This window comes from Lontra canadensis, unplaced genomic scaffold, assembly GCF_010015895.1.
Source record: "Lontra canadensis isolate GAN:19392208 unplaced genomic scaffold, GSC_riverotter_1.0 scaffold9, whole genome shotgun sequence".
Lineage (NCBI taxonomy): Eukaryota > Metazoa > Chordata > Mammalia > Carnivora > Mustelidae > Lontra > Lontra canadensis.
Genome location: NW_022631003.1, coordinates 5,194,701 through 5,219,868, shown reverse-complemented (window position 1 = coordinate 5,219,868; position 25,168 = coordinate 5,194,701). Strand labels below are relative to the sequence as shown.

The following is a 25,168-nucleotide window of genomic DNA, read 5'->3' as shown; positions in this document are numbered from 1 at the left end:
ACATAATCTTTTAAAAAATGCAGATACACCAGTGGAATCTATTTGCACAGAGGTTTACTTGTGCTTGTGCCATCTCTAAAATTCCGTTTCTGATTTTGAACATCCATTTTGTGAGAAAAGGACCAAAATAGCTGGCTATTGAAGGAATTAGAAAAGAAAATATTTTGGTATTTGTATCAAAGAATTGAATGAACAGTTGAAAATTTAGCAAATTATGAAAACTGAAAGTCATAAAATATGGGAATCAATTAAAAGAGTTAAGCAACATAAGTAACTTCGTGATAAAAGTTTGAAACAAGCATGGATGTGGCAGAATGAGGGGTAAAATTAGAGGAAAGGAGGAGTGAAACAAGTGACTCACAATTTTAGTCCTTGAGATAAGCTGTTCTTGAAGGATTGGATTTTTTATGTGTTTGAGTTCATTCTGAAACTCAGTCCTTCTGTGAGATATAGTAGAAGTGATAAGCAGACAATCATGTTTATCATTTACAATTCTATCATTTATAAAATTAATTCCCCTATATTTTCTTGGAATCAATTACCACAAAATCCCAGGGGATGGTTAGTTAAGAAGTCTTCCTACAGCTGTTGGCCCCTATTTTGTTGCTGTGATTACAGACAGACACATACAAGCAATGTCCTCCTACTCAACAAAGCATCCAACAACTCATCAAAACTGAGCAATGAATCTCTATAGCCTCTGGGTATAATCATGACTTTGTTTAAACCCTAAGGAAGAAACCAGAAGTGAATGCAACATCATTGAACCTCAAACTCTCACCATAAGCTCCATTGCATATACCGCCTTTGAGCTCAAGAAGTCTTATGAAAAGAAGCAAATAACAATCACAGAATTCACATTTCACCACCCATGACTATATCATTTTATATCTTGGAAACAGAGAAATCAGATTTGGGTGAATACAGTATAAAGGCTTTTATGAAGAGGGTGGGAAATGGTAGACACATTCAAATTTAAAGTTCATCATCTTCTAACAGTATTGTTTTGGCTCCTTTGTCTTTCTAGCATAGAGCTTGCCCTAGTCATTATTATTATTTCATTATACAGAGCAGGAAATTGAATAGAGGAAGCAGGAGACCCTTGCACCCAATTCTAAGCCTTCAGTGTTTTTCCACCAAATCACATTGATCAAGGTCCATTGTGCTTTGTATGTTGCTCAACCATATGAATTTTTCATTGGAAGTTGGAGGAGAAATGATTATGCAAGTCCCAAGAAAACATGATGCATCAGCTAGTTGTAGTTGCTCCAGAATATTTAGAAAAGCAATAACGCTCTTGTATTATAGTTCCTGGCTTGGCACATTGTGTTATATTAATCACATTAAATTAGATGTGGGGAATTTATGAAACAAAGATGATGCATATATATGTGTGTGTCTTTGTATATATAGGTGTATCTATAATTTATGTAGTTTAAAAAATTTATTTTTCCACCACATCATCTGGTGTTATAAACAACACTGGGATTTAGATGCAGACGTAGTAATTCTGTTATCATCTAGATAGGTACAAGAGTGCATATTTGTATGTGCCAGAGAATGTGATTTACACACAGTGATTTTTAGTCAATAATGTTTATAATGCAATTTCATGTTAGGCAATGTCATAATAGAAGGTGATGGATACAAAACTATATTGATAAAAGTGTGACTTGGCAAACACTGGAGCAGGGGGAGGAATGATTCATCAATGTGTCTGGTATAGATATTTTTGTATAGGATGGGCTTTGAGGCCCGAACATGTTAGCATGAATGTTCTTTTCAAATTATTGTAGTTTTCTGTTACCGAAAACAGATTAGTTTTTTAATTCTAAATTCTATATAAGACCACAAATAATAAATAAAAATAAATGTAAAGATAACAAAGGTCTGTTTTTACGCAGTGTCTCTTTGGCCCCAGAGAGCCAGGGGACATCTTGATTAGAGATTATCTTCAGGAGGTTAATATGATGATAATATATTCGATAGATTGTCAGCAAACAGAATCAAGTCTGACTGACGGAAGGGAGAATATTACAGAGGGACAAGAGTGAACCTCAAGGCCTTAGAGTTTATCACAGGTTCTTACTTGGGGGTGTGGAAGTGTTGGGAGATGTTTTTAGTTATTACTGTGCCTGCGGAATGCCTCTGTTGTTGAGTCTGTGGAAATCTGGAAAGGAAAACATCCTACATTATGAGAGATCTTCTGCAGAACAGAGAGTTTTCTACCCAAGTCCAGGCATAACCCTTAGTGAATGTGTAAAGAGTCAGCAGGATTTTGGGGTGGTATTATCTTCCAAGCAGTATAATTAGGAATGAGAAATTTCAGGAGAGCCTGTTTTTTTCTCTGTGTACCATTATTAAGGTCTAGCATGTTTATAGACAGAGGCATCTTGTATACTTGTTCTCACCTTACAGAATACTCAAACACCAAGGTTTTCCTTGAGTTTTCTGTTGAAAGAGAATCAAGATAATTTCTATTTGTAACAAATAAATATTTCAAACTTTAAATAATTGACATTGTTTTCCAGGGGAGAATTATAGATTAAAAAAAATCTATAAAAAACTCAGTGTATGAGTTTAAGGATCAATTTCCTTAAAAGAAAATATGAAGACAAAGAACTAGATTCATTCCCTACTACACTAGTAAAATGAGAAATTTCATATTTGACTTCATCCATTCTTTCAGCATACATGTTTTCAGCATCCATTGTTTCAGGCACTGTTCTAGGATTTAAGCACCTAGCAAATTTGCATAAGTGGCAAGCATATATTTGTGGTTTGATTACTTACCTAAGAATAAGGGAGACAATAATGAATAATGTCAGGTAGTGCAGTGATGGAAAGTGTTTAAATGAGCTGGCCAAGAAGGTACCGAATGGTGCCATTTTGAGTGGGAGCTAAGTAAGGGCAGGTACCAGCGTATATGAATACGTGTGGGGGAGAAGCAGTCCAGTAGAGAGATTAGTAAAAGTTATGAGCATCACTGGTCATGATGAGGACCAATAAAGAGACCACAGAACAAGGGGAAAGTTGTAGACATAAAGTTGGAAAAGCAACCAAGTTCTAAACACGTAGGAATTCTATGATAGCCCACAGAGCAACTTTTTTTCAGAGTTACCTTAAAAGCCATCGGAAGATCCTGAGTATAAAAGAGATACAATCTGACAAATGTTTCCAAAGGATCCCTCTGCATTCTTTGTGTTTTCATGGTCTTGCAAGAGTGGACTCAAACATTATGGATACCATAGTCTATGAATGATGAGGGTTGACTTGGACCAGGTGGAAGTACAGAAGTTGTAAAATGACTGTTAAAGATAAAGTCGACAATATGCTGATGGACATAATGTAGGCTGGGAGAGAGAGAATAATCAAGACTCTAAGGTTTATGAATCACCCTCAATTTATGGGATGCTCATTTGAGAAACATTGTATTACAAAATTAAAATTGGTATTATCTATTAGATTTAACTTCTTCAAGCCCTTCCAAATATTGCACTATTATTCAAGGCAGTCATCCCTAATCCTCTTGGGTATTTTAGTGATTTCTTCCAGATTGGAGATCTTTCTAACCTTTGACTTTGGTTTTCCATAGTTTTTTAGTAAAATAGTACACAGGATGAAGTTTAAAATGCATTTAAGAAATATGTTATAGAGGAATGAAGTATAAATAATAGTGAAGTTGCTGAGTGTGAGTTCTAGAAGCAGACTGTCTGGATTTAAATGCTGATATCACCATTAATGAGCTTTGCAACTTTAAGGAAATTAGTTACTCTCTTTTTCTTCATCTGTAAATTAGAAATAATACCATTCCCTACCTTAGAGGATTGTTGTGAGGATTTAATGGTTTACTACATATGTAACGCTCTGAGAAATGCTTGGCACATAGTAAGTTATTAATAAGTGTTAATGATTTTTATTATCTATTAATACCATTGCTAACAAGAACAGATATGTGATTCAAATTAAAAAAAGAGGCAGCTTCAGAAAAACAAAAGGAATAAATAACGCTTAAAATGAGCAAGCCAAATGAATAATTGAAAGTGAGCTCTACATAAAATTAATGAAAAAAAGAAAACCTCGAAAACTCAATAAGTTCATAAGTAAAAAGTTGGAAATTATATCGGATTATTCTTGCCTAACAACATGTTTTAGATTTGTAACCTGAGAGAAGAAACACATTAGCAGCAAAAGAAACAATTTTTCAATTATCATCTGTATCATTAAACTATTATTATGTTATACATTACTAGTTTTTTTTTTCTCCTGTTTTGCAAATTGCTTTTTGGGAATCGAAATTTAAATATATTTTTTTGCATTTTCCAGGATTTTCAATTTCCTAATGACACACTCAATTCATTGGTGGTACTAAATTGAATAAACAAAGTGAAGCTTAATTGCTTACATATTTGAAAATAATTTTATCATTTTGAAGAAAGTTCTTAAGAATGCCTAAAACAGGGGCGCCTGGGTGGCTCAGTGGGTTAGGGCTTCTTAGTTCGGCTAAGGTCATGATCTCAGGGTCCTGGGATCGAGCCCCGCATCAGGCTCTCTGCTCCACAGGGAGCCTGCTTCCTCCTGCCTCTCTGTCTAGTTGTGATTTCTTTCTGTCAAGTAAATAAAATATTAAAAAAAAAAAGAATGCCTAAAACACAGTTTATAAGATAATGACTAATATGTATAGTATTTAGTAACAATTTTATCCTAGCATAGAAATAATAAAGTTGTAGAAAATGAGGGCTTGCTTATTTTCAATTCTATAAATACTTTTTTTCTTTAGAGTCTAGTTATAGGATTCCAATTGACTGGAACATCAGTATACAATAAATATTTGCGGTATGATTAATGTTTGATTATGAATTTCATGTGCTGAATGAAGTAAAACAAATTTTGAAAATGCTGTCTGAATCACACAAATGACAGAAAATAATGTGACTTTTAAATTGTAATTGTGATAAATGGCCTTTAGTTTGACATTTTGAAACTGTCAACATCAGAGTCATCTACAAATGTTTATTCAGTATACATTATTTAATGTGCATTGTGATTAGACTTTGGGAATTTCACTTGTAAAGTTGTGGGTAAATATGGTTCATCTCTGGTTCTCTTTTTCTTTTGCTTAGACTGTTACAATACCTTTTACTCTCATTTTTTTTTCCTAGAATAAAATTTCAAACATGAAATATTCTCTGGGATGTACCAACCTCCCTTTGCAAGCATGATGCTACTTATGCAGTAGTACTCCATTTTACCAAAATTATATACTATATATCTTAAATATATGCCAAATTAACTTTTCTCCCTCAGTTTGAAACTCTCCTTTCTGCTTAAGGTGATATTCTAGTTGTTAATCGGCTTTTTGGATATGCTAGGAGTACTCATATGCTGAAAATAGGAACAAAGTTGGCTTGGGAGAAGAATTAACCTGTAGTAAGAATGACTTCTTGACAGGCTGTTGCCAAAAACACTACTACTAAGTCCAGTATTCTCAAAATTTCCAGTATGGTATAACCCAGGTCTTTTTAAGAGACTCTATGTTGGGACCAACTCATGGCAACAGTGGTTTTACAAGTGGTGGTTGGAGGAGGAGCCCCTGGGTTCAGCACAGGAGGTTATGGAAGCCAGGTGACAGGAAAGCAGCCATCATGAATTGGACACGACTCTAGGACTCAACTGACCAGGGTCACAGTTAGCTAGGGAAGCTGACACTAGCTTCTCTTTTAAATACTCTTTGAAGTTGGCATCTGAACAGCAGGCCAGTCCAGTTCCCCATTCTTGTCACTCATGGTGAAGGAACCTGTTAATTCAGTATCTGTACCATCTTATTGGGGAGTTCAGAGCCTGATGATGAACGAGTCATTACTTCTGGCAGCTGTGAGCACCTTAGTCAGCTGGGGGTTTCACCATGCTTCAAAGATGCCAGCTGAAAACAGCTTCCTTCAGTCTCCGAGTCTAGATCTAATGTTTATCTTCTATGTTCCCAGTAGCACGTTTTTTTCTCTCTTTTATGGAACTTAACAGAATTGGTTTTGCAGCAGTAAAACCATGTGCCTTCAGACCAGGCCTCCATTCCTCCCCAGTACCTGGCTCATAGTAAGCACATAATACTTGTCTTTTGAGTGTGAAATATCTTAATAAAGTGAGGGAAAAACTAAATTTTTTTTTCCTCTAGCAGCATTTTTCTATTGTCTTAACTGCTTGTATTTAAGGTTTTAGGCTTCAATAAGCCTACCATTCATGCTAAGATAAATGAGAGGAAGATAAGTCTTTCACTGCTTTATTTCAATAAAATTTACAGATTATTCACACCTGATGATTTAATCATCTATTTTTAGGCTTCATTCACTTTCTGCATGCTGGGTGAACAACTTGCTGCTCATTAAACAGATTGTACATTAAAAACTATAGAGTACAAAAGCAGAAATATCATACATTTGGTGATAATTAGTACTGTTCATTTCCTCACTAAGTACTAGGGCATACCACACTGTTTCCATAGCAACTTCTATTCTGTTCAATTAACTGCCTAATGTGAATATATGAATAAGTTTCTGTGTTTAAGGAAAAGGCCCCCAAACAACGGGGTGATTTAAAAGTTTACAGTTACGGACATAAGCATATTGGTTTTATGTTATTTTCTGCTTTACTTTTGGAAACACATTTTTTAATGTTTTCAGGTCTGGTCATAACCAGAAAAAGCATAAGGAGTGAATGAATTTTAATGAATTTTCAAATGGCCTACTGAACCAGATTCTCCTACTCCCCAGCTACTCCCTGGTTGTAAATTATGCAAATATACAAGCTGCCTTAACTCTTTCAGGACACCAGGGTACCATTTGGCAAATAGCTACTCCAGGGAACTAATCCATCATGGGGCGGGTGGGGTAAAGAAAGAAACAAAGGCCATTTCATAGCAATTAAATATGTGTTGCTTTAATTTATTAAATGTCCCTGGAAAGCAGGATTTGCATTACGTTAATTTTCCTAAAGAGAAAGCACTTAGATATTTTCAGCAGTCTCAGACTCTGTGGCTGACAGTATGGTGTAGAAGAAACAGCAAAGACTTTGGAGTCCAAAATCTAAGTTCGAATTCTGAAACCATTATGCTAAGTCTGAGCCTGGAAACACCAACTCCCCTCATTATGAGGATGGTAATAACATTGACACTGAATAGTTTCTTAGCCTTTATTACCCTGTATGTGATTATATCAAAGTGCAACAATTATGTGTTAAGAGCCATCAATTTCCCTCTTCTATTTGGTGGAACCTCAGCATTGATAATTTTTGGCCTTAAAGAAAGTAATTTCATATAGTCAGCTTACTAGATGGGAGAGAGAGACACGGAGGCACAGAAAGATCAAGTAAGGTATCTGATGTCACAGGGCCAGTGATTGTATATCAGGGCCTATTCCTTTCTCCTAAACCACTAAAACTTCATGTTTGCCTAAATAACCTGGCATATTGCAGGGACCCCAAAAATCATTATACCCTCCATATCTCTAGTCATTGGCTGGGTACTGAATGGAATGTAGAAGAGAACACAATTATGATCTGTCGTCTGTCCTTGAAGCCATGATCTGGAGCTTGGTGGAAGGATTGAGATTAGGTTGGGAGTTAAAAAAAATTGTTCCACCGAGAGACACACCTTGGAGTTTTACCATAATATTAGTCCATTTATCTAACTAAAATAAGAATGGTAACATTTATGGTTTTTTTTTTTTTCAAAAGGGTTGTGATCTTTTGATGTTCTTTGTTAAAAAAAAAAAAAGTAAATTTACATTTTCCATGTCTTTATATATATCATTGTCAAATGTTTATTCTTATCTCTATTATCTTTACTGGCTATTTCAAAGAAAATACTCTAAAGTCCATCCTTTTTTTTTTTTTCTTTTAAAGATTTTATTTATTTATTTGACAGACAGATGACAAGTAGGCAGAGAGAGGGGAGGAAGCAGGGTCCCTGCTGAGCAGAGAGCCCGATGTGGGGCTCGATCCCAGGTCCTGGGATCATGACCTGCGCAGAAGGCAGAGGCTTTAACGCACTGAGCCACCCAGGCACCGCTAAAGTCCATCCTTTATACTACCAGTAATGAAGAGGCTTTTAAGAGCAATATATCAGGTTTCCCCCTATTCTATAAAGTTTTGTATGTAAGCTATACATGGGGTTTTTTGTAAGCTATATATGTTCATATGTGCCTTACTTTATACTTTATTTTAATAAAGCACATATAAATTAAAATAAGTCACATATAAAAGTTTTTGGATAATAGTATATTGAATATATCTTGAAAAATGCAAAGCATACATATTCCATAATTTAAAATTTTTACTAACATTTAGCATTCCACTTACTCAGCACCCAGGAATGTTAGCTGTCGTTGCAACTTGTCTTATCTTTCACGTAATGATACTAATTTGAACAAAATTACTTTTCTAGATAATTCTCATTTTGATTTAGAGATTTGTATTCAGAGAGAAGTGAAAAAAATGTTTCTATCAGAATCAACATAGTTATTAGGTGAATTGTATTGATTTCTTATAATATGCTATAGGCAGCATGTTAAATTTGTACCTGTATTACCTTACTGTATTCCTAAAGGTTGTGTTTCACTGTTATCTATTTAGTATTTTAAGTCTAGACAGCAGCTGTAGTACTTTTATGAACCTGAAACTATTTTACTGTTTTTATTTTTTGATTTATTATTATCACTATTATTTTTTAGAGAGAGGGGTGGGAAGAGAGAGAGAATCCCAAGGAAGCTTTATGCCCAGCCCAGAGCCCGATGCAAGGCTTAAGCTCTCAACTCTGAGATCATGACCTGAGCCAAAAATCAAGAGTCAGATGCTTAACCAACTGAGCCACTTAGGCACCCCTCACTAATTTTTTATTTAAGCAGAAAAAAAAAAGGGTTCTAAAGAATCTGTTCCCATTATAAGAATTAGACAAACATTTTTTCTTACTAGTTATTGTTAAAGCCATAGTATACCTAACATATCAAGAGTTGTTCTTAATGAATAAATCAAAATAAGTAATTTTTTCTTTAAAAATTGATATTTCTCTTGAAGTTCGTAAAAATATTCACCAAAGGAAACTGTATTATTCTTGACACTATGATAGAACTTAAACCTAAAAGATTCAAAGCACTTTCCAAATATTAAATAATTTGCTTTAAAAAATCTAAAGGAGAAAGTAGATAAACGAGTTTGCATCCCAGAATCACATCTTATGTTATTATTGGGGTTGGAAATTATGAATTATTGTTAGCATTGAGCATTTATTTTTTAAAATGCTAGGTAGTTCTTCTTGTATGAAGTTGGGTCAAAAAATACTTCAAATGTATACCCACCATTATTTTGTTCATGAAAGAATTTACAAGAAAACTATTTATGTTTGCTCCGTATTTCTTTTGGGTAAGGATATGCTTAGGTAAGGTAAAATGTGCTCAATTTATTTCATTTGAAAAACAGTATTATTGGAGTGCTAGTTGGAATCATGTCAAATTTATTTATTTTGAAGATGGCAACATTTTCATGATAAATCCCATCCTAGAACATGAAATGAATTTCTAGTTGTTAAAATCTTGCTTTAAATCCTTCTAAATTATTTTGATGTTTTCCTCATATAATCCCTGTCTGTCTCATTAAATTTATTTCTAGGTGTTTAATAGATTTGTTGTTTATGTGAATGGAGTATTTTTTTTCTTACTTCCATTTGTTCCTTTCTTCGTGTGTATTTTAATCTTGTTTCCAGCCACCTTGGCAAATCTTTTAATTCAGCTTATTTTACAAGAATCACTTGAGTTTTTGAGAGTTTTCAAATGATATATGCTGTTGAAGAGCTGAACTGGTGATTGGTTCAGAGCAAGTCCTCAGTAAGCAGTGGCTGTTTTCATAACCTGCAGTTCCACTTTCAGACTTCATCATCCTTATCTATATAACGTCCTCTCCAGCATTAATTGCAAGCATTTCTATTTTGGTGATTTGATTGATTAATTAATTAATTAAATTATAAATAGCATTTATGGAATATCTGTGATTAAATGCTACTTGCTTTTATATAATGGCTTTCATACCATGAAGATTACTGCAAGGGGACCAATCTGTAAAGTAATCTTGACTTGGGACCACAACTAGTGTAATGAAGATGTTTACAAAAAATGTTGAAAGAAGAAATGCTCTTTTCTTTGCAGCTTGTTCACTTTTAACCAGTGACAATTTTTGCATATTTAAGAACACAAAAAGACATTTTAATATGTAAAACATGAAACTCATGGTGTGAAACATTGGCATAGTTGTTGCTTTTTTATTCCATTTTGGAATTGTCTTTTAAGTTTTCTGCATTTATCTCATTGATGAACATTCCATATTCTTATGCATCCTATGGTTTTATGAGTAATTAACAAAACACATTATCTATATGACTGATAAAATTTACTGAGACAATATAAGTCTAAGAAAAGAAATGGGAAAATCATTTGTATGTAAAGATTTGTAAGTGGTGATCTTCATAATATAACCCTAGCAAATGTCATTTTAAGGACAAAATTGCCTTCTAAATGAGAGAAGTGGTTATGTAAGATGAGAAATATAATTTAAGTTGGGAAAATATATGTAAATAAAATTTTCTCCTTAGATGTTTATATGACAGCTTTGTATTAATAGCAATGGTTTCTTAAGAACAACAAAAAAATAAGGAGATATTTTCTGATGTCTAAAGCTTTCTTAACAGTAACTTTACTTGGGACCTCCTGATAAGTTAGGACTGATTAACTTCTCTAACCTACTGAAGAGGCACCTTAAAACTGATTTGAGAGGAGTTGACTATAAAAATTAATACTGTCAGCTAACATTTGTTGAGTATATACATTGTTTTAGGCTCTGAGATTGAACACTATACTTGAATAAACCTCATTTCATCTTAAGAAAAATACTGTGAAGTTGGAACAATCATTATTCCTATTTTGAAGATGAGGAAATTAAAACTCTGAGAACAAAATAAATTTTCCAAAGTTACAGAATTAATATAAGGCTGGTACAATACTCAAATCTTAGTTTAATTCCAAAGTCGTCTTCTTGTCTTCTAATCTACTACTTCATTACAAAAGAAATACTGACGTGATTTTTCTTTACAAATATTCAACTAGTTTGGGTGCCTGGTTGGCCCAGTCAGTAAAGTGTCTGACTCTTGGTTTTAGCTCAGGTCATGATCTCATGGGTTGTGAGACTGAGCCACGGGTCAGTCTCTGTGGTCAGGGGTGGAGTCTGCTTGAAGATTCTCTCCCTCCACTTCTCTTCCCACTCATGCGCGTGCACGTACGTGTCCTCTCTCTTAAATCTTAAATTTAAAATTTAAAATTTTAAAATTAAATCTTAAAAAAAAATTCAACTGGTTTATAAATATCTAGGGACCCATAAATCAGCTCTATAAATGTTTGACATTGAGCTATTATTAATGTTTCTGACAAAAAATATTTAAACCACCACCGAGATATGTTATTTATGCCACTTTTAGTTGTGAAGATTATTTATGAGAATTTTTCAGAGAAAAATATCCCTGTGATCTGTGATCAGGAAAATTGCAGCATTTTTCCAGTTTTTGATATTCAAACCTAGAATCAAAGCAGTTTTGAATGTGAATAAAAAATTAAAAAATTTATGTGTATACAACACACACACACACACTCATATACAAACACACGTATATAAAGTCATTTTTATCATACAGATATGTAGCAGTTGCTGTATTCTAGAGATTATCATTAGGGCTTTAAAATATTAACTTATTTAATCCTCATATTGAGCCCCGTGAGGTAGTTTTTATTATCCCCATTATAAAGAAAAGAAAATAAGACAAAAAACTTGCTCATGTTTGTAGAACTGGTAATTATAGCCATTGAATTTAAACCACAGCTAATTCCAGAATCTGTGTTCAATGCTGCCTCTCACACGTGTCTTCCAAATACCTAATTCAATGTTCAGTCAGTGTTTTATTTTAAATATATTACATATATTTCACAGCGTCCTGTGTTCTATTAAGAAATGGATTTATGCTAACTGTATTTTAAAGAATGTAATTATTTCTTAATTGTGCTGTGATATGGCAGAACTGTGCTTTTTAAATAGTATTTCCTTATTTCTTTATTTGACTACTGTCATAGAAAATTTTTGAATTAATTGACATTTTAATTAACAAGTCAAAGGTTCTCAACAGACATTGTTTGATGCATCATAAAGCAACCTTTGTGGTATACTTTGACGCCGTTTGTCATCTTATTTGTGCACTAGAGCACAGAACATAATGTTTCTTGTCCATAGGGATTTCTTTAGCAATTGATCATTAATAGAAAAACATAACATAGCTAAGCCTTTTGAGAGAAATTAATGTCTTGTCCCAATTAAATGCATTAATTAAAATTACAGGATCTTTGAATGATTTTTATGAATTGTCAAACTTCATTAATGCAGTCTCTTGCCAAGAATAATGGGGAATTGTTTCTTCTGTTTTGTTTGAAAGCAAAGGATGATTTCTTAGAATTTTGCTTAATGCAGCTTACCAGCCCTGAGAAAGGATAGGTCTTTGGTCTACTACATCATTATTCTCTTTCAAGTCCAGGGATCTGTGTAGTATATTTCTTGTTAGCTCCCCACCACCTCACATCTGTTCTATTCTTCATATCTTCTCTTTGCTGTTGCATTTGGTGTGAGAGTCTGCTTTCTCTGAGAAGCTGTAAGTCTCTTGTGTGTAATGGGTGTGCTCAGTCTTTCAACAGAATCTAGAGAAGACATTGCATGAGCTGCAATCCTCTCATTTACAAATTACCTTCTCAATATTCTGAAAATATTGATTGAAAAATAGAGCAACTTAAGATCTTTACACTATTTTCTGAACTTGTGACATTTTTATATACTAATAGTTTTGCCATCACACTTGCATAGATTAAAACTTTCCAAACAGTGATAAAACCAGTGATATTGTTAGTGCATCGCCGTAGAGATGTCTGCAATGGCCAGATCACAGATATCCTGTGAACTTGTGTATTCTAAATCTTGTGTCTGTATTTGAATAGAATCACTTTTTAAAAAATCTTAAACCAGCTCTTTAATGTACTTATAATATTTTCATACTCTAGAAAGGACACAATATTTATTTGGACCCATGCTATCTTTTTGTTTGTTTGTTTTACCTCTGCTGTGTTGCACATGGCATGTCCAAAGTTTTATTTAAAGAATTGAGGTAATGATATGTATATTCAGAACAAAATTTTCACATGGAAAATAATTGGGGATAGACAGGTGGCACAGTGGTTTAGAACCCCTGAGGTAGATTCAGAGAAAACACCTGTTGAGATAAAGTTTGGGATAACTAGACTGTCCCCACCTGGATTGGGATTGCCAACAGATCTAGGATCTGTAAACAAACTTTTGTTTACCCTCATATGTGTAAAGGACTATTTGAGATTTCTTCATTTATTAATTTTGTCAGTTAGCAGTTTAGATAGTGGGCACTTGTCTAAGTGCATGTGACTCAGAAATGAACAAGATGGCCCCACTCTGCTCTTAAGCAATTTATAATCTGTAGAGAAACACTGAAGCAGAAACTAAATGGTTCATTCATCCATTTACTTAATATACCAGAAACTAAATGGTTCATTCATGTAACACTCTTTATGATCTGACACCTTGTAGTTTATCAGTTTGTTTGTTGGCTGTCTCCTCCATCCAGACTGGAAATTCAGTGAGGTTAAGGATTTGTCTACTTTGGTCATTGCTAAAACTCCGACAGCTAGAATTGTGGTTACCTCATGATATGAAGACAATGTTTAAGGAGAAAAATGAAGAGACACACACTTCATACTTATCTATGGAGTATGAGGGTGCCCAGTGCCAGGTGTAAAGATGAATAGGAACCAGAGGGACTAAGAAAGCCATTGTGAGAACAGGCATTTTACTGAGAGAAGTTTACATGCAACAGCAGACAAGAACTCAGGTGCCTGGAGAAGTAAAAGCAGAATAACAAGCTCACACGTCTGAGGGGAGTAGCTTCCTGAAGAAAATGATGTCTGACTGATGAAAGCAATCAGTACCCTTAAGGACTCTAGGCTTAATGTTAATTCCCTTCTTATCTGTACACCCCATATCTAGCCACAGTTGCACACACAGAAATGTAGCACAGGTACAGTTGCTAGGATGGCAGAGAGGAAGCAGAGATTAAGTCTGGCTGGAGGCATAAAAAAGACAAGGAGAACTGTTTGATTTAAGCTTTCAGAAGGGGGACTCTGGTTATTTAAATGAGTTGAGGGTATTCTTCATGGCTGAAGGAATGGCACAGGCAAAGGTACTTGGATAGAGTCTTCCTGACCATCTTTTTCTGAATTCTTAGGTCTGGGTTTTAGAGTTTGTGACTGATCTGGTTTGTTGATGATTCTCACAGCAGGCACCTCCTCCATTGTACAGATATGCTTCCTTTGTTTCCTTTAAATAAGTTTTATGATATTAAAATGTTCCCGAGAAGCAGAAGTCTATAATTGCCAAGTATACTGTGCAAAGGAAGTGATGGATTTAGAAGGCTAATCACAGAGACGCAAACAGAGAGAAGAAAGAGGCTTGTTTTGCAACATACAGGAAGAGACAATTCCTTGGTGGGAGATGAGTAATCATTTTGTAGAGGAGACTGTAGAACAAAACTTTCTTTAAAGTGTTCTTGATGAAGAAGATGTAAACTGCAAAAACATTTTTGGAGAACAGTTTGGTAAAACCCAGGGATCCTGAAGTGACCTACTGGTCTCACTTGTATGTAGGTTTGAAGCATCTGAAATTGCTGGCATTTAGCTGTTCTTAAACCACAACGATGACAGTTTTATATGGTTTAATATATAGATATATAATGGTTATGTAGTCCTATATATAATATTCCTATATGCAGGCCTGTGTGTATACATATAAGAGAAATTTATCCATGAATTGTGGCAACAAACACAGTTGTAGTAGCAAAATGTAGGAAATAATCTAAGTGTCATCAAGAAAAGAATAAATTATGGCATAGTCATACAATAAAAAGAGTAAAAAACTAAGTATTTAATGACTAAAGTAAAAAAAAAATAATTAGGGGAGTGACTGTTTTTGGTAAAGGGGAGAGCCTCCCCAAGCATTAGAGAGGCTTTAAATGCCTTAGCTGTTACACCAAATTGTATTTTATTCTGTGCATCAGCTAAAATCACAGTAAGCTAAACTCATTAGTCTACAACAGCTCTGCGCCGTGACCAGCTGCGGACTTAGAGCACGTTTTTCTTTCCAGAAACTGGATAGACAGAAATTTGAGAAAGTTTGAGACTTGAGATTTTATCTCCATTTTATGTCCTTCCATCCTTTTAGAAACACTTGAAAAGGCATGTGACCAGAATCAAGCCACTGCTTGTTTAGTGCTGCTTCTGATGCCATTCTATTTGATATAAAATGAAGTGAGTTATTAATATTTTATAGCTTATACTGTCGTTATACTATACCACCTCTGAGGGAGGGAACGAAGTAATATAGACCCACCAATGTTCCTACTAATATTACTACTGTGCTATGTTTTACTACTACAGAAAAATAAAGCCTGCAGTAAGAAAATTGTTTGATTTAAAGGCACAGCTCTACCTTTCCTATGCCATATAAAAGAAGAATTGTGGTTTTCTGTACTTTAATTTACAGTGTACATCCCAGCATCTCCTAAAACAGATGGGGAAATGCAATAATATTACATTCGAGGCCCCCCAAGACCAAGGGGAAACCTGGCAGCTGTTCAAAAATAATGACATAACAAAGAGAAGAAAACAGATCCTGATTTTTCCCTGATGTTGGACTCTCTATCATTGGCCAAAGAGTGATTTTGGCCTATTTGAAAAATTATGCCTATTTGAAAAGGCATACAAAATAAAATCCAGTGTTTCACTTTTGTCCAGTAAAAGTAAGTCCTGATTTCAAAGGAATTTCTTTGGAGCAGTTTAAAAGCCAAGAAGCTGCTGGAATTTATTATCAAACAGAGTCTGATTCTGAATTATGCTATAATTCAGCTGTAGTTAGAGACCTGATCTTTATTACTTTTTCAGAAACGTACACAGGCACGCACACATACATAAACACCCCTATTTTAATTCACTGGGCTCTTGGTTGTAGCTCTGGTTAATTCACTGGGTTGGTGTTTTAAATCAGGAACATCAAAGGTGGTGAACATTGCAGACAAGCAACTTAATAGTAGTATTTATATTTCACAAATTAGAGAGTCTTAGAGTATGTTACTGACTGGTTATTAAATGGCAATAGATGGATCAGGACCAATTGATTATTCAAGTATTTCTGCTTTTTGACTATGAGCGTGGTGCTCAGTGGAAGAGGGGTCTTCTGAACTCAAGATTGTTTATCCAGTTATGAAGAAACTATGAAGAATCTACAAACAGGAGGTCCCCTAATAGATGTCATAAAAATTTTGGTGACACTTTGTTTTCAGTAATATCTCAATTTTGCCTCATGCATAAAGGGTAGACCTGATGAGACCATCTAAAGTTTCTTTCAACTCTATTTTCTATGATGCTTGCATCCTAAACTTCCTACTTTTGCTAGCAAGGATCATTGGCTATGGTGTCTACTGAGGAAATAAGTTTTATCTTTTGAATTGATTACAAATCCTGTGATTTCACCATAAATTGTTTCTGACATCATTAATTCTTGCAGCAAGTCATAGAGTAAACCATTCGGGAACTAGGAAATTACCAGGGAGGTGATCCAGATAGAACCAGACTCAGGTGACACACTGTAATCATAGATTATCCCTGGTATCTGGGCTTCCTCAATGCTATTTCAGCCTCAATTTCCTAAATAAATTTCCGAATGTAATTTAGATTAGACCTTGTTTAAGTCAGTACCTGTGCAGAGAGACCACTGCCACATAGATGGACCCAGAATGGAAATGAGAAGGTCATTCAAGTCAGTCAACAAATATTTATTGAGCACCTACTATATGGGAGGTATTCTAAGTACTGAGGATAATTTAGTGAATAAAACATAGGTTGTTATTGATCTTAGATTGTTCAAACTCTGATGATATTTGTGTATGTCAATTTCTATGTTGAGTATTAGTAATAAGGTGTAAAGATAATTGGTTAAATATTACACCATGTGTTATATTACTTTTTGTTCCACTGTTATTTCAAGTTTTAATTTATCTTGTTTAATTAAAAGGCATAAATTAGCACATCATGTTGTTTGCATCAAATTATGCAGCTGAGTTCTTGGATTTTCTTTGATTCCACAAAGTACAATTCAATATGCAAGAGGAATAAATCAGAAATATCTTTCAATTTGAATTTTAAAATAAAAGCATGAAATTCATGTGCACTGTGACTATACATTTTTGTGACCTTATTGTAATTTTATTTAAAATGATTTTGTTATAACAGACTGAATTTGAGCATTCTTCTGTAGTGTGTCAAGATCATTTTGCCCATATTCTCTCTCTGCTATATTTTGTATGACTCAAGTTTTTCACATATGCCTTTGAAAATGAATGACTTAATCATTTAAAAATGATAAGTCTACACATTTGTTTCCCCTTGCAATAGTTTTTTTTTTTTAAGATTTTATTTATTTATTTGACAGAGACAGAGATCACAAGGAGTCAGAGAAGCAGGCAGAGAGAGAGGGGGAAGCAGGCTCCCTGCTGAGCAGAGAGTCTGATGTGGGGCTTGATCCCAGGACCCTGAGATCATGACCTGAGCTGAAGGCAGAGGCTTTAACCCACTGAGCCACCCAGGTGCCCCCCACTTGCAATAGTTTTAAGATGACCTTGAAGTCCTCTTTTATTTCACTTTGGGCTCCTTCATGAATCATTTAGCCAGAATATGACAAAACAAAGGCCTTTTTCTTCAGTTATAATGAGAGAGGGTGTTTAATTTCTGTGGTATGGCCCTAGTATCCTTCCACCCTGTCTTTTTGTCTTGTAAGATGGTCTCCTTCAGATTTGGCTCATGTTAAACCTTCTGTTTCTCCCTCTCTTTAGGTATTTCCTAAGTACCAGGCTTTGTGTTGGCTCCTAGGGGTAGGAAAGGGAATCAGTTAATCACATTCCCTTTGGATCTGATGGTAGAAAAATGTTCCTTACACACATAATCACACGTAGTAATTTAATTTCTTGTTTTAGTATCTTGAAAGAAGAAGTATGAAGTGTAATAAGAGGTGTATTGGGGAATTTACCCCAGGCTGAGGAGGAGGGGGTGAATGAAGAAAGTCTTTCTTGAAGATAAAAACCATTTAAGCTAAGCCTTGAGTATTTCTCAGTTGGAGAGAACAAAGAACTTAATGAGAAGAATCTCTAATTGCCACTCCTCTGCTGTCAGGAGATATTTCACTTGATGCTCGGTTTCAAGGAGGTACAGCTGGAAGCCTTGTTATTGGGTATGTTGAATTAATCTAATGCATGATTTGAAGAGAAAAGATTTAAGTGCAAAATTCTGATGGAGAGAGGAGCATTTTGTCATATATTATGAACCATTACAGTATTTCTATATGTCCTCGACATGAGTTGTTTAGTGAGGTTGTTTAGTGAAGTTGTTTAGTGAGGCTTATTACTTCAATTTAAAAATTACCTAAATTGTGATTCACTTTTGTAAAAGGATATTTAGTTTCATGGGTGTAGTAAGCCTGAAGATGTTCTTGGAACCTGGTAAAATTTGGTTAAAGTTAATGATTTAAATTTCTCATGCATGGTAATGTTTAATTTTTTTATTGTTTAGGATAACTCACTGTCCTAACCATTAGAGATGGTTCTCAAAGTACCTATGATTAGGTCACTGAAAGGATTAAGAATCAAAATAAAGATACTGATAATGATAGGCACTGCTTCCAAACTTTCTAGCACTATTTAAGTGGTGTGATCCAATTGAGTGAGAGACTGAGGATGGAAAACACATATTCTTACAAATTTTAACAGTCGTTATAAATCTAGATGAAATTCAGCCAGATGACTCCGATAGTTATTTAAACTATCAGGTCACATTTTAGACTCATCAAAGTGCAACTATATTGTACATTGTTGATACATTTTAATGAAGAATGCCTGGGATGACACAATGCCTTTCTTTTTTTTTAAAGATTTTATTTGTTTATTTGACAGACAGAGATCACAAGCAGGCAGAGAGGCAGGCAAAGAGAGAGGAAGGGAAGCAGGCCCCCGCAGAGCAGAGAGCTGGATGCCTGGCTCTGTCCCAGGACCCCAGGACCATGACCTGAGCCGAAGGCAGAGGCCCAACCCACTGAGCCATCCAGGCGCCCCTGACACAATCCCTTTGATTCAAATTAATTGTAAGACTTTTCTACATTTCTGCTCTGCTGTTTACATTAATGACTAGCAAACATAACTCTATCAATTTCTTAGAAAATTTGAGCCATTAAACCCCAAGGGAATTCCCCATCATGTTTATATTGACGTTAAAAGTTACTGAGGTAAAATTTCAACTGCTTTTTCTCTGTGAGCCCTTAATCCTTCCATACTTACGAATGATCGATTCTTTTGTTTCCTCCACTTTGGTGGTGATTAGTTTGCGACTCCCAGCATATTTTCCCATGTTTATTTTCTTTTTTTTCATTATTCATACAGCCTATGAATGTGATTGCAGTAGATTATAATATAGCCACAGGGTTTTGAAATACCTTCAAATACACATAAATACACATACTTCCCAAAGGAAAACCTCTGAAACCTAGTCCATAGTTGGGGCAGCCTTTGCCCTTAACTTCTTGAACCCATATCTGTACACGGTATAGATGAGTTTATGAGTAAGTAACGACTGCATCAGATAGCTAGTGTTCTTTCCATATCGTATGGCTCCAGGGGCTAGAATTGGACTATTAGCTGAGCTGGTGTTTATTTTTTAGGCTATTTCACTTACATACAGGAGACTACAAGGTGGCCATTTAAACAAAAATTGAATTTATGGAAAGAATGGTAATTTATGTAGTAAAAGGAACAGCTGAAGATCTAGGCTTTGAAAAAGAGAGGGTTAGAGAGAGGCTCTTGGCTTTGTGTAGCAGGAGTTCACATCCCGTGCTTGGGAATATAACTTCAAGGAGAATCTAGTGGTATAGTATTTGGTCTGTTCTCCAATTGCAGCTAGGGAAAGACAGATATTAGGAAAGAGTGGCTTTCAAAGCATAGGGTGGGTGGAATGAGCAGAAGAAAGTAGAATGATCCCAGGAAAGCAAAAACAGTAGCTTTCTGCTCTGCTTTCTGGGATGAAGCTCTCTGGAGTGTCCTTGTCTCTAATATGGGAATAATACTACGCTTATTTCTTAAGTTGCTAACAGTAGTGAAACTAGAAGCACTTAGAACAGGCTCTAACAAATAGTAAGCACTCAAATGTCATTAGTATCTCCATTTTATGGTTCAGAGAGGTTTAAGTAACCTAGCCTAGAGTCACAATAAGGAGTGGTTGATCTATTGTTCAATCTCCGTCATTACAGAGCATTCACTCTTCACCACCTTGCCATTTTGCTCCAAAGTTCCATAGATCCTAGTCCTGTAAAGTCAGCTTTCTCTTTATTATAGTATTTCTTCTAACAGCTGACATTTTAAAGAAAAGTTTGAATTCTACTCCTTTAGTCCCTATCATCTCAAACTGTAACATTTTTTCTGGAATAGCATATGTTGCTCTATTTAATCTTTGCAGGCTTCCTTAGAGGCCAAAAAGATGATCCCCATCTTTCAGATAGTAAAAATACAGTAGAGGGAGGATAAATGTTGTGGTCCAGTCCACAGAGTGAGTAAGGGTGGCAGCTAAGCTTTGAACTGAGCTCTGCCTGATTCTGGAGCCATGTGGCTCTGACCCAACTTTACTGCATCTTGGGAAACAGGAAAGTGCAATGACGGTCCTTTGTTCCCTACCAACAGAGAACAAGCTAAATAAAAATGACATCTGTCCAAAGAAGAATATATAACCAGCATACAGGAAGGATGGAAGCTTCTAAAACAAATAGTATTTGTCTATGTTTTTTAAAATTCCAGACTGTGTTCTAGATCCTTGCAACAACCTCATTAGGCACACATATCTTTATTTTATAGCTAGGAGTATTTAGCACATTAATTTTGTTACTTCCCCAGGACTATTGTGTCTGTAGGTGAGGGAACCAAACCTATAGGCTCTGTGAGGATAAATTCAATTACCTACTTGTGAGGACACTCAATAAGTAAATGTTGAATGCATAAATGTCTTTCGGCCATAATTCCCGAAGTTCTGCACTTTTTTCCTATCTTTTCAGAAGCAATAAAATGTGAACAAAACAGCAGTAATTGAAAACCAAACTAGAACACCAAAAGGATGTGGGTCTGGAATATGAAGTAAAAAACACATATCTCACGAATGCACCCAAATCCATAGGCTTGATGCCTTGTATTAGAAGACTTAGTCAAACACTTGATTCAAAAATATAATCTTTGATTTTAGAAAAGGATAAGGAATAAATCTAAGGGCTAGGAAAAGGTAAATATTATGTCCATCTTTGGTAAATGAATGCTTTGTGAATTATAGACTGTTCAGTGTAACTTCTACACTAGCTGGCAAAATGGTAGAACCTATTATCAAGCAATCAGTGTTTGTCCATCCACAAATATAATAATCAGCAGGAGTCTGAGAAATGAAAGCAATGCTGGATGTGTCTGCTTCTCTTTTATAAAAGAGTTACAGATTTTATACAAGGAATTACAAAGTATTAGTGTTTTTCAAAGGGTGTTCAATGGATGTTATTAGGATTAATAGCTGAGAAAAATCTGTAGTCAAGTAAATTTAAGAAACTCTAGAACTTAAAAGGTGAAACAGGTTTCTTTACTATAGGACTGCTCAGAGTCTTTGATTTTATTAATTTTCAAGAAGGACTATAGGATGCAGCATTGCTTAAACTATGTAAATAAACCCTACCCTGTCTCTTGAGGCTCTTATGTACCAAATTTGCAAAATACTTCGGTTGACTTCTACAAGTACTCCTTTTTGGACTCTTAGACCACTTGAGGGCAGAGTCTGTCCCTGTTTCTCTTTCTATCACTGGTACCTAACATAGTGCATGATACAGACACAGTACTCACTGGGTATTTATTGACTGAATGAATAAATGATTAAATATTGAAATAATCCTAAAGAAAATGATGGAGTATTTAATATCTTGATGATATGAAAAGAGGATGACTAAAAACTGGATTTAAATTACTCTCGCTCTAACTTTTCTTTTAGATTTGAGAATGGAAAGTCTCTATTTTCTAATTAGATTGATAATAAAATTTAAATTAACTGAAAATAAATTTCTTGATATTTTAACGTATTAGAAATATCTTCAGAACAAATATTTTTATAGCCATGCACCTTTATTGACATGTGCAAAACAAAAGTTAAAGCATCATTTGTTTTGTGTTTCTTCTTCACATGGAATATTGTTGGGAGGAGCTTCCAGAATAACTTTTGCCAGAGAATAGTGTAGTACTTTTGTGTGAATACAAAATAAAGCTATATACCTATAGTATATTTATAAAAGATTATATATTTTTATAATATTTCATACCTAAAATACTTATATTTTATATTTATACAAATATAATTTTATTGTGTAAAATGGATATGTTTATACATGCATACACATAAATGCATTACAGCTCTTTATATGTGCAAATATTTTTGTTTGAAAACACATATATGCATCCATATTCTGGTTTTCTGAATTAAGAAAAAACACAAATGTCCCCTGAAGTAAGAAATGTCAGGTAGCCATCTTATTTTATGGTTATTACATTAAAAAAATCAATTCCTCAGAAATTACTTATAATGGGTGGAACAAAGTCTAATTAAAGTTGTATTTTTTAAAAGATTTATTTTATTTTTTTTAAAGATAGAGTTCAAATGGGAAGTGGAAAGGAGAGGGAGAAGCTTCGAGCCGGGAGCCCGAAGCAGGACTTGATCCCAGGACCCTGGGATTGTTACCTGAGCTGAAGGCAGATGCTTAACCAACTGAACCACCCAGGCACCCCTTATTTTTTTATTTTAGAAAGAAAGAGAGGGAGAGAGAGAGAGCAATGGGGAGGTGTAGAGGGAGAGGGTGAGTCTTAAGCTGACTCTGCACTGAACTCAGGGGCTTGATTTCTCGATCCTGAGATCATGACTTGAGCCAAAAACAAGATTCAGACTCTTAACTGACTGAGCTACCCAGGTGCCCCTAATTGAAGTTTTAAAATCAGCTACCACCAGCAGTTTAAAGTTATGGTTTGTTGCACAGAACAGAAAAGTTTTAACAAGATGATTTCCTTTTTTTTTTTTTTTATTTTGAATGGAATTTATCTCAATTTTAATCAAATATTGTGATATCATAAAATGAAATACTGGAGCCAGAACTTTAGAAAAAAAACTGTAGAGTCACATGTGTGAACCAATTCTGTTTCTACAGATGGATTAGATATTTCCTCATTTTTATACATGAGGTTTGTACATGATTTGTCTAAAGGTATTCCTTTGATTTTTAACTTTTTAAAATTATAACTTACTATACAGTTTACCATTGTATTTGCAGCATGAGACTTTTTTTTTTTTTTTAAGATTTTATTTATTTATTTGACAGAGATCACAAGTAGGCAGAGAGGCAGGCAGAGAGAGAGAGGAAGGGAAGCAGGCTCCTTGCCGAGCAGAGAGCCCGATGCGGGGCTCGATCCCAGGACCCTGGGATCATGACCTGAACCAAAGGCAGAGGCTTAACCCACTGAGGCACCCAGGTGCCCCGCAGCATGAGACTTTTGAGGAAGTATATCCAACTGTGTGCGTTGATTACCTCAGTCCACTTTTAGAGCACATCTGTCTTCACCAGAAGTTCCTCTGTGCCCATTTGCAGTCAGTCCTCCTTCCCATCACTGACAAATTGTTTTCCAAAGTGGGTGCACCATTGTACATTCCAGCCGGCAATGTGTGAGATGTCCAGCTTTTCCATATCCTCAATAAAATTAGAAGTTTAAGTCTTTAATTTTAGCCATTCTCCTGTGAGTAGAGGTATCTTACTGAAATTTTTATTTGTATTACATAATGACTAATGATGTTGAGAGTGCTTTTATGTACTTACTTGCCATTTATATGTTGTCTTCAATGAAATATCTAATCAGACCTTTTGCCACTTTTAATTGATTTATTTCTTGAATTATTAGAGTTATTGATATATTATAGATCAAAGATTTTTATTAGATATATGAGTTAACAGTATTTTTACTTAGACTGTGGATTGTCTTTTTACTTACTTAGTGGTGTTTTTTGAAGAGAAAGGTTTTTTTAACTTTTCTGAAATTCAATTTAACAATTTGTTTCTTGGATGAATCATACCATTGGTATAAGAAATCTTTGCCTAATCCCAAAGCTAGGGATTTTCTCCTATTTTTTCTATTGTCTTCTATTTCTTCCAGATGTTTTATGATTATAGTTTGTACATTCAGATATATGATCCATTTTTAGCTTATTTTTATATATGGTGTAAAACTAGAATCTAACATTTTTTTTTTCATGTAAATAATCATCCCAGTATCATTTACTGAAAAGGCTTTTTCCCTTCCTTGAGTTGCCTTGGTACTTTTATCAAGAATCAATTGACAGAGGCGCCTGGGTGGCTCAGTGGGTTAAAGCCTCTGCCTTCAGCTCAGGACATGGTCTCAGGGTCCTGGGATCGATTCCCATGTTGGGGTCTCTGCTCAGCAGGGAGCCTGCTTCCCCCCCACCCCCGCCTGCCTCTCTGCCTGCTTGTGATCTCTCTCTCTATGTCAAATAAATAAAAGCTTTAAAAAAAAAAAAAAAGAATCCGTTGACATAATTAGAGGGTATATTTCTAGACTTTCTCTCCGGTTCCATTAATATATATATTTATCTTTACAAAAATAATATCCTGTCTCAATTACTGTGGCTTTATATTGACTTGAAATCCAATAATATAAATCCTTTGAATTCAACCTTCTTTTTCAAAATTACTTTAACTGTTCCTTTGCCTTTCCATGTAAAATTTATGATGATGTTGTCACTTTCAATAATAATGATCGCTGGGATTTTCATAGAGAGTTTGTTAAATTTTATAGAGATCAGTTTGGAGAATTTCTGTCAATGATATTGGTTCTTCTAATTTATGAACA

At 34.8% G+C, this 25,168-nt stretch overlaps 1 protein-coding gene and 1 long non-coding RNA gene across 2 annotated transcripts in view; both read left to right on the top strand.

The window, feature by feature from the left end:
- The window catches only part of NAV3 (neuron navigator 3), a 610,320-nt gene that overhangs the window by 55,104 nt on the left and 530,048 nt on the right, over window positions 1-25,168 (top strand). The gene's annotated exons all lie outside the window — the stretch shown is intronic.
- LOC116866078 lies at window positions 10,709-24,666 on the top strand. The gene is made up of 3 exons (XR_004382321.1): window positions 10,709-10,932; window positions 23,936-23,938; window positions 24,642-24,666. It is a non-coding gene; the product is annotated as an uncharacterized LOC116866078 (long non-coding RNA).